The sequence below is a fragment of the Lissotriton vulgaris genome, chromosome 1_1 (assembly GCF_964263255.1).
Source record: "Lissotriton vulgaris chromosome 1_1, aLisVul1.2, whole genome shotgun sequence".
NCBI lineage: Eukaryota > Metazoa > Chordata > Amphibia > Caudata > Salamandridae > Lissotriton > Lissotriton vulgaris.
This window is the reverse complement of record NC_141685.1, coordinates 629,332,508-629,343,809: the sequence shown is the minus strand read 5'-3', so window position 1 is coordinate 629,343,809 and position 11,302 is coordinate 629,332,508. Positions and strand designations below refer to the sequence as shown.

The 11,302-nt window shown below is 44.2% G+C and overlaps 1 pseudogene; it reads right to left on the bottom strand.

Moving 5' to 3' along the window:
- Positions 1–296: 296 nt before the first annotated feature.
- LOC147747590 (ADP-ribosylation factor-like protein 4C) overlaps positions 297–11,302 on the bottom strand; it is a 43,057-nt pseudogene continuing 32,051 nt past the window's right edge.

Below are 11,302 nucleotides of genomic sequence, written 5' to 3'. Positions count from 1 at the left end.
ACCTCAATGATACTATAACCCAATCAAGTCTAAAGCATATGAACAGGACAACTATTAGACCAAGAAGCTAAATGACAATAGACACAGATTCCATTTTTAAATAAAACAAAGGATTAAAGCCTAGATTATTATGACCACAAAGGAGAATTGATAATGGTGATCAAGAAACCAATCGATGCTACAATAATGAACACAGGTGGGATTTCTTGTGAATATCAGATTTGTGTTTTATTTTCCACTGGAATCACCCAAATTGGCCTACTTGTAACACATAAAATCTATATGTTAATCCCCCCCATACACACATTTCTTATCCTCGTCGCCAGTACACAACGTTTGAATCATATTACTACTCCGCACAGGGATTCCCTGTTTGTTTTAAAGCTGGGAAAAATGGGGGGCACTGCCCCTTCCACATACTCTTCGCAGTACTTTAACTTCCCACCCAAAGCCAGTCTCCTTCCTGGTGGGGGAAAAAGTACTAAAATCTGCTACGTCACGCAGCACGGAATAGTCCAAATTAAGAGTGGTTTGATGGTGAAGCTTAAGTAGTAGTCCCTCTAAGAGATATATGGATCCCCATCTCTGGTTCAGCGAGAAGGGTTTAAACCCACGCCAAAGAGGCAACAAATGATGTTACCAGTCTTCACTTTGTTGGTCCTCCCCAGCTTTGCTAGTTATTTACCCCTGCCAGTTCCCTAAAAGCAGCCCTGCAGGGTCCTGCCCTGCAAGAGCAGCTCCAAGCTTCCAGTCTTGGCCCAAGGGGAGGAGGGCACTGCTGCCTTCAGAAATGTGGATGGATGGGCTTTAGACAATCTGCAATCACTGACGAGGTTTAACAACATGTACTGTGGCTGACTCCCAGCAAAACAGACTTGTAGATTCGGAGCGTTCAATTCTCACCATCTCCCAACACATAGACCAATCCTTGGGGATATGCCCAAATCCCCTACACTGAGCTCCAACCCATACACTTAAATAAAGTTATGGCCCGAAAGCTCAATACACTTAAATAAAGTTATGGCCCGAAACCTCATTATTTGCAATCTGTTTTAGTTGCCCACATAATGGAGGTTTGGGGCTAACAAAACTGGTAAAGACCACCCACCACCAACCATTAGTTCTTCTCTTCCCGAACGTTGATCCACAAAAGGAGCTGGTGCTGATAATGACATCTACCAACCCTTCTGCCCCCCAACAAACAACTTCCACTGGGTAGCCTCACCAAAAGCAGTTCATCTGTACCTTGAGTCCAAACTATGGAAGATAGCAGTGACCAACATAATATTCCCAACCGGATGGTAAAAGGGTAGACATGTTTAGAGAGAGTCTTCCATTGAGGTATGGCCCAATGGACAGACACTTCCATTGACGTGTGGTTTCAGTTGTAGTCCTCATATGGGGAATATAACAGGTCCACAATAAAAACCCCCAGGCATGCATTCAGTCCTGCCATGCTCAAACCACCACTTGTGCAGGTCCAACAGAAAGAAGAATATGGAAGAAGGGCCCTAAATTGGGTTGGCTGGTGGGCTTGTTTGTGTCACAGTTCTCTCAGGTCTTTTAAGCACCTAAGTCGCTACCGCTTCTTCTTCTGTTTTAGCGACTTCCTTCTCTTGAGGATCATCTCGTAGAGTTTGTCCATTCCTTCGGTCAGGCCCTCGCCGATGATGGCGCAGGCTGGCTGATCGTGGTAAGCAGTGGAGGCTGCCAGCTCCTGCAAGGCCAGCTGTCTCTCGATCTCCGGCACGGGCAACGAGCGGGGCAGACCCTGTTTGTTTGCAATGACCAGCAACGGTGTGCCCTGGTTCTCAGCAAATTTGGTCACCTTGTGCAGCTCTGTCCTGGCCTCCTCCAGCCGGTGTGCGTCCACCAAGTCCACCACATAGATGATGCCATCTGTGCAGCGGCTGTAGGACTTCCAGAGGGGGCACAACTTCTCCTGTCCCCCCACGTCCCAGAAGTGGCAACTAATGCCCTTGGTGATGCCATTGCTCAACTAGATCTTCTCAGTGTTGAAGCCAATGGTGGGCACAGTGTTGACGAATTCGTTGAATTTGAGTCTGTAGAGCACAGTGGTCTTCCCAGCCGAGTCTAGGCCAAGCATGACGATGTGCAAGGACTGGAAGGCTGACCAGCGGGCCCTGCAGCTATCCTTGGATGTCCCTTGCTCCTCACAGGGGGCAGCCACGCTCCTCCAAAGCACCCAGTAGTAAGGGGGGGGTGGCAGGAAGCCAAGGAGGAGACCTCAGCTCTCCGCAGCAGAACCAGGCACAGAAGCGCTGCGGCATTACTGGTGGCCGTCCGACATCAGAAGCCCCGGCAAGAACAGGCGAGGGCCAGCATGATCAATCAGGGACAGAGACACCGCTCCCCCGCCACCATCTGAAAAATGCAGCGACCAGAAAATCGATTGGTCTCCCTCGCCAGGCGCTGCTGGGTTCGGCAACGCTCAGCAATCATTAACCCCTTCCTGCCCTGGCCACGGTGCAGCCACTGACTTGGTGCAGCTGCCCGGGGCGATGGTCCTACGGTTCAACCGGCTGACGCCCACCCAGGGCTGGCGGAGCAGCAGGCGCGACAGGTGTGAAAAATGCAGCCCGTCCTGGGGTCCAGGATGCAGTCAGTATTCCTCTTAGCCGGGAATGAGGAAGACAAGGTCAGCAAGAAGACAGGCAGATGTGCGGGAGGGGGGTCCTTCCCAGACCCCAGCTGAAAATGTTGTTCTTCCCAGACCCCAGCTGAAAATGTTGCCAGCCTCTTTATATTCCTCCTATGCTTCCTGGAAGGTCACTGCTCCAGACACCGCCTTGCCTCTCTCGGTTCCTCTGGGTGTCTCCAGGGTCCTCCGGTGATCAGTGTATGTCTCTTCCAGTGGACTGCAGTGGTGGCACCTGCAGCGGATCAGAGCCGGACACCGGCTGCTCCCCAGTGCTGTCCTTGCTGGGGCTCAGGCTTGGCGGTCCCAACTGTGTGTCTCTACCCCAGGCTGAGGGAGTTTAAGGCAGAGCCCGGCGGCATCTTCAGAGGGGCCCCATGGTCGCTCCGAGGTCTGATCATTCCGTAGCGCCCAGCCGCTGCCTCCCGCCGCCTCTCAATGTATGCAGCCGCAGCTCAATCCATCACACCCTCCCAGGCCCGCCCAGGCCCACAAATGCCTTTGGAAAAGGTGGTTCTGTGAACTGAATTTCCAATAGCTTTTTCCATTTACATATACTGAAGCACAAAAAACATGATAAGAAGCATAGCAATTTTGTCTCGGAATCCTTCAAACTTCAGCCATATAAAATGAGTAGTTATTCTAGTAAATATTGACTAAAAAGAGTTCCTGCCCAAAAAGTTCAAGGTTCAATGAACACATACACATGAATGACTAACATTGGTAATATTTCTTTGCCTATTATCAGTGCAAATGCCCAGAAGAGGTTTTTGTCAACTTTTGCTTTGAATCTTTTGGTTAGAATGGGAGCCTCTTATTGATACATGCATATCAGGTATGTTGGTATCTACAAGCAATTACCACTCACCATCCGACAAAAGAGGTAACTGGGCATTAACAGATGGAGACCAGTGGAACCTCCAACTGAAAAAACGGAGGGTGGCATCTAGAACCTAAAAGATCCTGGGGCCTCATTTATGAAAAGTGACGCATTGCTGCGTGAAAACAGCGATGCGTCACTTTTCACTGCGCACTCCTTGCGACACCAATGATGCGTCATATTTAATGTATGACGCATCATGTCGCAAGGACTTACAGATACGTCAGTATTTCTGACGCATCTGTAAGCGCAAAAGTGATGCATTGCTGGAGTGTGTCACAAAAGTGACGCAACTCCAGCAATGCGTCCTTTCACATGGGGAAAGCCCCATGTGAAAGGGCTTACTTCAGGATGCAGGCGCAAGATTTTGACGCAACAGCATCCTAAAAGTGACGCAGTGAAATCTCATAGATTTCACTGCGTCACTATTACAAGGCTTTTTGTGGGGGAACGCCCCCTCTGCATACATTATACCTGACGCAGGTATAATGTGGCGCAGGGGTTTAAAAAGTGACGCATCTACCTAGATGCGTCACTTTTTAAATATGGCGCAAGAAGGCGCATTTTGTACGCAGCTGGTGTGTCACAAGAAGTGACCCACTGGCGGCACAAAACTGACGCAAGGCCTCATAAATAAGGGCCCTGATGCTTAAAGAGATAGGCAAGCAATGGATAGCTTGGTTATCACAACTCGTACCTAGATGGTAAATTGGAAGGAGACGTACTTTTGCTAAAGTACTTCCTCTAGAGACCATGATATTCTTAAGGTAACAATGCAGAGGCTCAGAATGTCTTCTGTGAACTGGAAAGTTTCCATGCCCCAATATGAATTCACATATTAGTCAATATTTCACTATCTTGAAACGGCTATCAATGTGAGCTCTAATGACAATAGAAGAGGACAGATATTAGGATGTAGGAATTTTTCAACTGATATAGATTTTATCCAAGGAGGAAGTCTACTCAGATGAATTCGTAATCCAAAATATGTGGGATCAAAGGCAGGAAAACAACCAGTCTAGTCAAGTCTCAGATCAGACACCAATAACAAGTAAGTCAGGTTCAGGCCATGGTAGGACAAAAATAGCAATTCAGCATTGAGAAGCAGGCATAAGCATATTAGGGCCAGGCAGAGGCAGGTACCATAAAACTAGGGGTATATGATGCATTCATGTATGATTGCTGCTAAATAATGTGGGTCCAAATGTAAAAGAGTTGTGTTGCCCATGCACCAAGCAATGGGGCGCAACAGTGACACAACTCTTGTTATATTGATCAAGCCATGAAAGGCCAGCTTGCGTGGTTTGATAACTCTAGAGTAAAGCAACGCAGCTGAAATAGATGTGTTCTGTTACTTGCCCACTAGGAGGTGTTCTATGGGCAGAGCGTGGGTGTTCCCACGCATCCACCCATGGATTTTGGTATATTCACAGATTTACCATTACTGGTAGTCCTAGGGGATGTTGGAAAATGCTACGCCTCCCAGGTGAGGCGTAACAATGAGAAATGTCTTTATTTCTCCTTGGTGCTTCCCCTTTCTATGTGTGCTGCAGAATGCAGCACACATAAAGAGAGGAAAATGTCCTTTGTGTACAAAAACAATCCTACTTACTGCGCAGGCACCCTGCAGCAGAGTGCAAGGGTGCATGCATTGGCACTAGTAAGCACATTGTGCACCAGCGCAGGAAACAGACTGGAATGTGCTGTTTAATGTTAGATGTGGTGCATTCCTGCCCTTTCACTATCATGCAGCACAGCAAGGTCATTTACTGCGCTGTGTGATTTTTTTAATAGCTATGCCCCGTATTTCAAAGGGGGCAGACACATTGCATTTGTTCATGGGTTGATATTAGTGGGTTGTGGGGAGGAGCTCGAACCTTGTTACATAGCAGCTGTGCCCCAATGTCTGGATTTGCTTTTCATGACTCCTGCTGCCAGATAAAAGAAAGCGGCTGAACCATCAGTGGCAACCGCTACTTAACAGGGCTGGTAGAGGGGTGGGGTGGGAGTTTCTGATGGGGTAAATGAAAAAAATACCCCTTACCTGCACGCCGGCTGATGCTTCTCGACCCTCTTCGTCACTCCAGGAGCAGGAAGGAACCAGGAAGCACTCAGACACTTCTGGCCAATCACAACGCTGCATTAAAGACAGAGACAGGGGACCTAGGCATTTTCGTCACCCAGGCTGTCCATTACAGCCGAATGAGAACATGCTAGGTGAGACTGATTGTTTGGCTGGCCCAAGACGGACAGCCAAACCCTCATACGCACTTAAGAGAATGCCACCACTCCTCCCACTGCTCATGTAATGTCCAGCCCTGCACCTAATCAGCTGAGCCAGGACAGAAAAATAAAAATGATAATAACGTTTGTTATTATAATATTATTTTTCGTTTTTCAACTGCTTAGAGAGCAGTGGGGCAAAGCTTCTCCCCCTAAGCGGAGGAGCCGCCCCAGTGAACCATACTTATAATGAAGCTTAAAGTGTATTTATCTTGTTATCCGGATATTAGACTCATTAGATAGAGGGTAAGCTGGAAGATTGATTTGACACATCAGTAACAGATCAGCAAAGTTTGAGGATAGAGCAGGAAAAGAAGTGGGACTGAAGACAGAAAATGTCTCAAAATGGGTCCCAAGCAGGGCATGGTATTTATTGAAAGCAAAAAAACAGAGGGAAAGACAGCAAATAACGGAGAGAGGATCGGAAAGAAAAGTAGAAAAGGGCAGCACGTTTATGTCAGAGACAAACAGGAAACAATGTAAAACATTCCCAACCATAACCATCCAGTCCTAATTTGATTTCTCCTGGACATCTATGGATACCTGTTAGATATGCGGTCAGGATGGAATTTCCTTTGAGTTTAGTTATTTTAATGCGATTTAAATTTGTCTAACAGGCATTCCTTCGCCTTCGGTAATTAAAACTGTTCTAGATCTAGAATGCACAATATGACACAAAACCATGGTTTGACATTTTGAAATTAGTGTTTGGACTTTAGAAGCACAAAAAAATAGCAGTTACCAGACAAAATCTGCATATGCTCTTACTTTTTTATTTGTTGAAAATACTTTTATATGACACTTTAGTGTGGATATATAAATACATTTTCGTTTTTGCAAACTTAGTTATAAAAAAATCAGAAACCGAACCTTTGTTCTTTAAGGCTGTTCTCTTTGGATTTTCCCTATAAACTCCCCATGACGATCTAGGGCTGGATATCAGTTAGGCATATTTAACTCTACATTATTTAGGCATTTCCCAAAAGAAATACATTTTATCACATATGTGCTAGCAAAGCATTAACATTTAAAAATCAATCAACATCTATGTAGGCTTCTCCCTATTTTAGGAGTTCTTACCTATAGCAAGCCAAAAATTAAATAAACTTGATATTACTCAAGGCAATGTTTTGGACCTTTCAAATTTCCTTTGATGGATATTTTTGGGGGATTGTTAGGTACTCAGATTATCAAAACATTATTTAGTTGAAAATCAATATTGTCTCCGTCTTAAGCATTAGAAAGTTTACGCTGGTATAAAAAGCAAAGAGACAAAAAAAATATTTGTTTCAACAGACAAACTAACTTTATGAACGTGTTTAATTTAGGAAAATAATTGTTGGAAAGTGGATTCTTAGTAGTGGCTAATATGCATCTACCACTGGCAACAGGGCAACTAACACAATAAAGGGCTCAGAATAGGTGTCAGAAAATAATTCCAATGCTTAAACCCATGTAGCTAGGCTGCGAGCAGACAGGCTTAACTTCAGAGACAGGTATGTAAAAACACCAATTCTGTACATAATTAAAACACAACACACAATAAAAAGTGAACATCTATTTATAATATTATGAAATATTTTATCTTTAAAATGACACCAAAACAAAAAATAAATCCAATGCAGGGACCCGGAGATATGGGGCCAGATGTATCAAGGCTTTTGCGACTCGCAAAGGCCAAAATTCGCAGAATTTCGGCCTTTGTGACTCGCAAACGGCCTTTTTGCATTTTTTCCTATGTATGAAAAAATCGCAATTTAAGGAATCGCAATAATTTGCGATTCCTTATTTTGCCATAGCATTTAAGGAATCGCAAATTTTGCGATTCCTTAAATGATATGTATGAAACATTTTGAAATTGCGATTTTGTGTTAAGAAATCGCAAATTACCACCAACTTGTAGTTGGTGGTAATTTGCGATTTCTTTTAAAAATGCCCTATTTGGAAATTGTGCGGGTGGCATGTGACACACATACATGCCCATAGGGCATGTATGTGTGCCCCATGCACACACATGTACGTTTCAGGGGTGCAGCATGGTGTATTTGAGACACCCCTGCACCCTTGAAATAATTCTCAAATTGCGATTAGCAAATTGCGAATTCGCAATTTGAGATTTATTGCACTATTATTCCTATGGGCCTCCTGGCCCATAAGAATGCATTGGAAATTATTCTTTATTTGCGAATTCGCAAAATGCGAATTCGCAAATAAAGAATAATAAGGAGTCGCTAAAAAATAGCGATTTTGTACATACATTCCGTTTTGCGAATTCTAAATAGCGATTCGCAAAAAATCGCTATTTAGGATTCGCAAAACGGAATCTTGATACATCTGGCCCATGAATTCTTAAAGTTTTAGCACTATATAGCACATAAAAATGTATAGTGCCCATTGAGATATATGGTTGTGCTAGACCGAGGCAAAGTGAAAGGTTCAGGCAGACCGCGATGGAGCCCTGCGCAGGTACTACTCGCTGTAGGTCTCGGTCACAGATTTTACCTTCTGACTTAGAAACATTTCTGGAGCTTTCCTTCCAGCAGTCACTCAAAGCCATCAGCCAGTCCAGATTTGGTGAGGGTTCGCCGGCTTGCCTTGTAATGAGCTCTCACTCAAACCTAAGGAAGTCAGACCTTCGGAGATTTCCAGCAGGAAAAAACAGAGATGCAGGTCGGCCAGCGGTTGAAGGTGAGCGGCTTGACTCTAGCGGTTGATCCGGTCACCTTTTCTATGTTTGGACTTAGAAACTTTTACAGAGCTTTTTCGCCCTGGGTCCCTTAATGTTCTTTAACAGGCCGGATTAGGTGAGGGTTCACCGGCTTAGGTTTTGACCAGATCTTGGATGAACTCTGGAAGTCGGAGGGTCAGGGTGTAAATGAAACTTGTTTCTTATGCCTGTCACCTCCTTCTTCTGGAGATCATGGATTACAATCCCTCCCCCTTACTATGACATTCCTATACAGCAGAACCCTCTCCTCCCAGAGTAGCTCTTTGCCCAGGGCCACTTATCACCTGATCAAAGCAGCATGGTAAATCCACTTGACTAATCAGGGCAGATCACTGGAAGGCTGAATTTCAGTATCCACAGTGCATATACAACCTAATGTATACAGGCCCTCCTCATAAGTACCTGACCCTCCACCACAGGGACACCTAAGTGAGACCCTAGGGGTACCTAACATGCCACACTATTGTAGTTTATTCATTTTTAAGTTGTACAAACACCAAAGTTGTTTGGGGCACAAGTTACATGTTAAAAGCAGTTCTGCACCACAGGGCTGCTTTCAAACTCACCTCAGGACTCAGCAGCATAAACATGCATGTGCAGAAAGGGCTGCTGGCCTCTAAACTGACATGCCCCATTATACACTATGGACTTAAAGGTAGATTTGAACCCACTGCCCTATTATGTACTAGGACCACATAGGAGAGGTCATGCCAATCATAGGGGTACCCTAACCCATAGTGTACCCTAGTGTATGTAGGTGTTTTCACTGTGTTCTAATTTGTTTTCACCATAGCACTGGCCCTGGGCCTGGTTGGTCAGGGCCAAGGGACAATCAAGGTCAGTCACCACCAGTATCAGTCAGCAGGTAATGGGGGTTCCCAGGGTACAGAATGACTTTGAAACAATAATAGTAATTAATTATGTCTCTGCGATATTCCCCATTTTAATTTAATGTCCAGATCATCTTATAGAACACCCATGAATTCCACACATGAATAGAGTACGTCCTCATCAACATTTCCATAGCTAAAATTCATGCATTTAACTCCACTGTTTAGCTCTTGGGGTTAATTTGCCGTTTCTCTCTATTCACTTATGACTAATTTGCACGTTTTCTAAAAAGGTGGTCTTCAGTGGTGCTGTGTTCCCATTGTTAGACGACACACTATGGAAGGGAAGACTGGATCATTACGAATTGAGTGGGATCAAGAGTAATTTGCATATGGTTTCTTCCTGTCTGAAGTAGTACAATGGACAAAAAAATATGTTATTGCAAGTTGCTAAGATTTGGCAAACATTCCACCAATCAATTCTCGTTTCTTTAAACATTTGCTTACTTGTGCTGGTTAAAGTTGTGCTAAGAATTTATGTTTTAATGTTACCAAATACTATATGCACATCCATCATGTCATATTTTAATCGTTTTGCATCTTATCTATATCTGAATAATATACTCTACAAGTCTTGCAAAACAACTGACCCTGTTAAGCTCTTTTTCACTAATATTATTGACCCTATGGAACTGACAGTCTGTTAGGAAATGTAATTAAGATATATCTATTAACAACTATTTCATAAAAAGAAAATATGAAACACTTCATATAAGGAAATGGTGTTATGGCCTCCAACAGACAGCTAGATGTGCGTGACCGACCTAAAAAAGGGATTGGTGGGCTCTGTGCATTTGTGTTTTGTACATAAGTCAAATGTAAAGCACAGATCATGCACGTTAACCAATTTCAAACTGTATATGTATGCAGGGAAAGTTGTGAGCGCCTTTGTAGATAACTGCTGCACTTTTCATTAAGGTGTTTGTAATGTTGTTTCCTCAAATGTAAGTCCAGGACTACAAGTATTAGAATTTACCCTCGGAATGTAAGACTTTAGAGCCAGTTCACTAAGTCATAAAACGTATTGCTGTAGTCATATTTTGCATACTCTCGCTAATGTTATGAATCAATCTCAAAATGTCCAACTCCCTTTAAGTTAAAGTGCAAAAAGTGCATAGCCCTTACTTTTTATATTAATTCTATATGAATATTCTCTGAATGTTCCCTTTTTATGATCATTAAACATTATGTGGCTGTTTCAAAGTCATGTAAATGTAAGTAAAAGAGTAGTACTGAAGTATGTTTTTACATAGTCTAAAGTGCCTTTGTGAGAAGGCTTGTAAGAGCCTCAAACTGAAAATAAATAGCTTGATTCTAGTGGTGGCCTGTAATGTGACTGAGCAGAGGGGTGGGACACGCACACATACACTAGCACACATCCATCCCACTTTCACCCTCAGTCACATCCATCCATTTACAAGCGCACACACATACACCCACCATTCACAATCACATGCAGACTCACAGAACCATTCAGAGTATGCACTCGCAGATACACGTGTATTCACATGTGTACACATGCACCCAAACAGTACAAAAGGTACTTACTGGGGCACAGTGGTGAAGGTAGGCCCACTCGGAGAGAAGGCAGAAAGCATCAATAGGAGCTGGACGTTTCCAGATTAGAGGATCCTGTCACCTATTTTCATTGACAGTCCTTGTCGTGGGGCAGCCAAGATGAGGAGAACCTTCCCCAACTCGTCACAGAGTGGAATGGGGTCAGTGAGAGTTGCTGACCCTATCCCAATCTGGCATAAGGAGTCAGTGACTGAAAGTCAGTCCACGTCAACGTGTATTGGAGTTGTGCCCCTTTATCATAGGAGGGTGGACCTCACTGCCTCTGCTACGCCGAGGAGGTCACA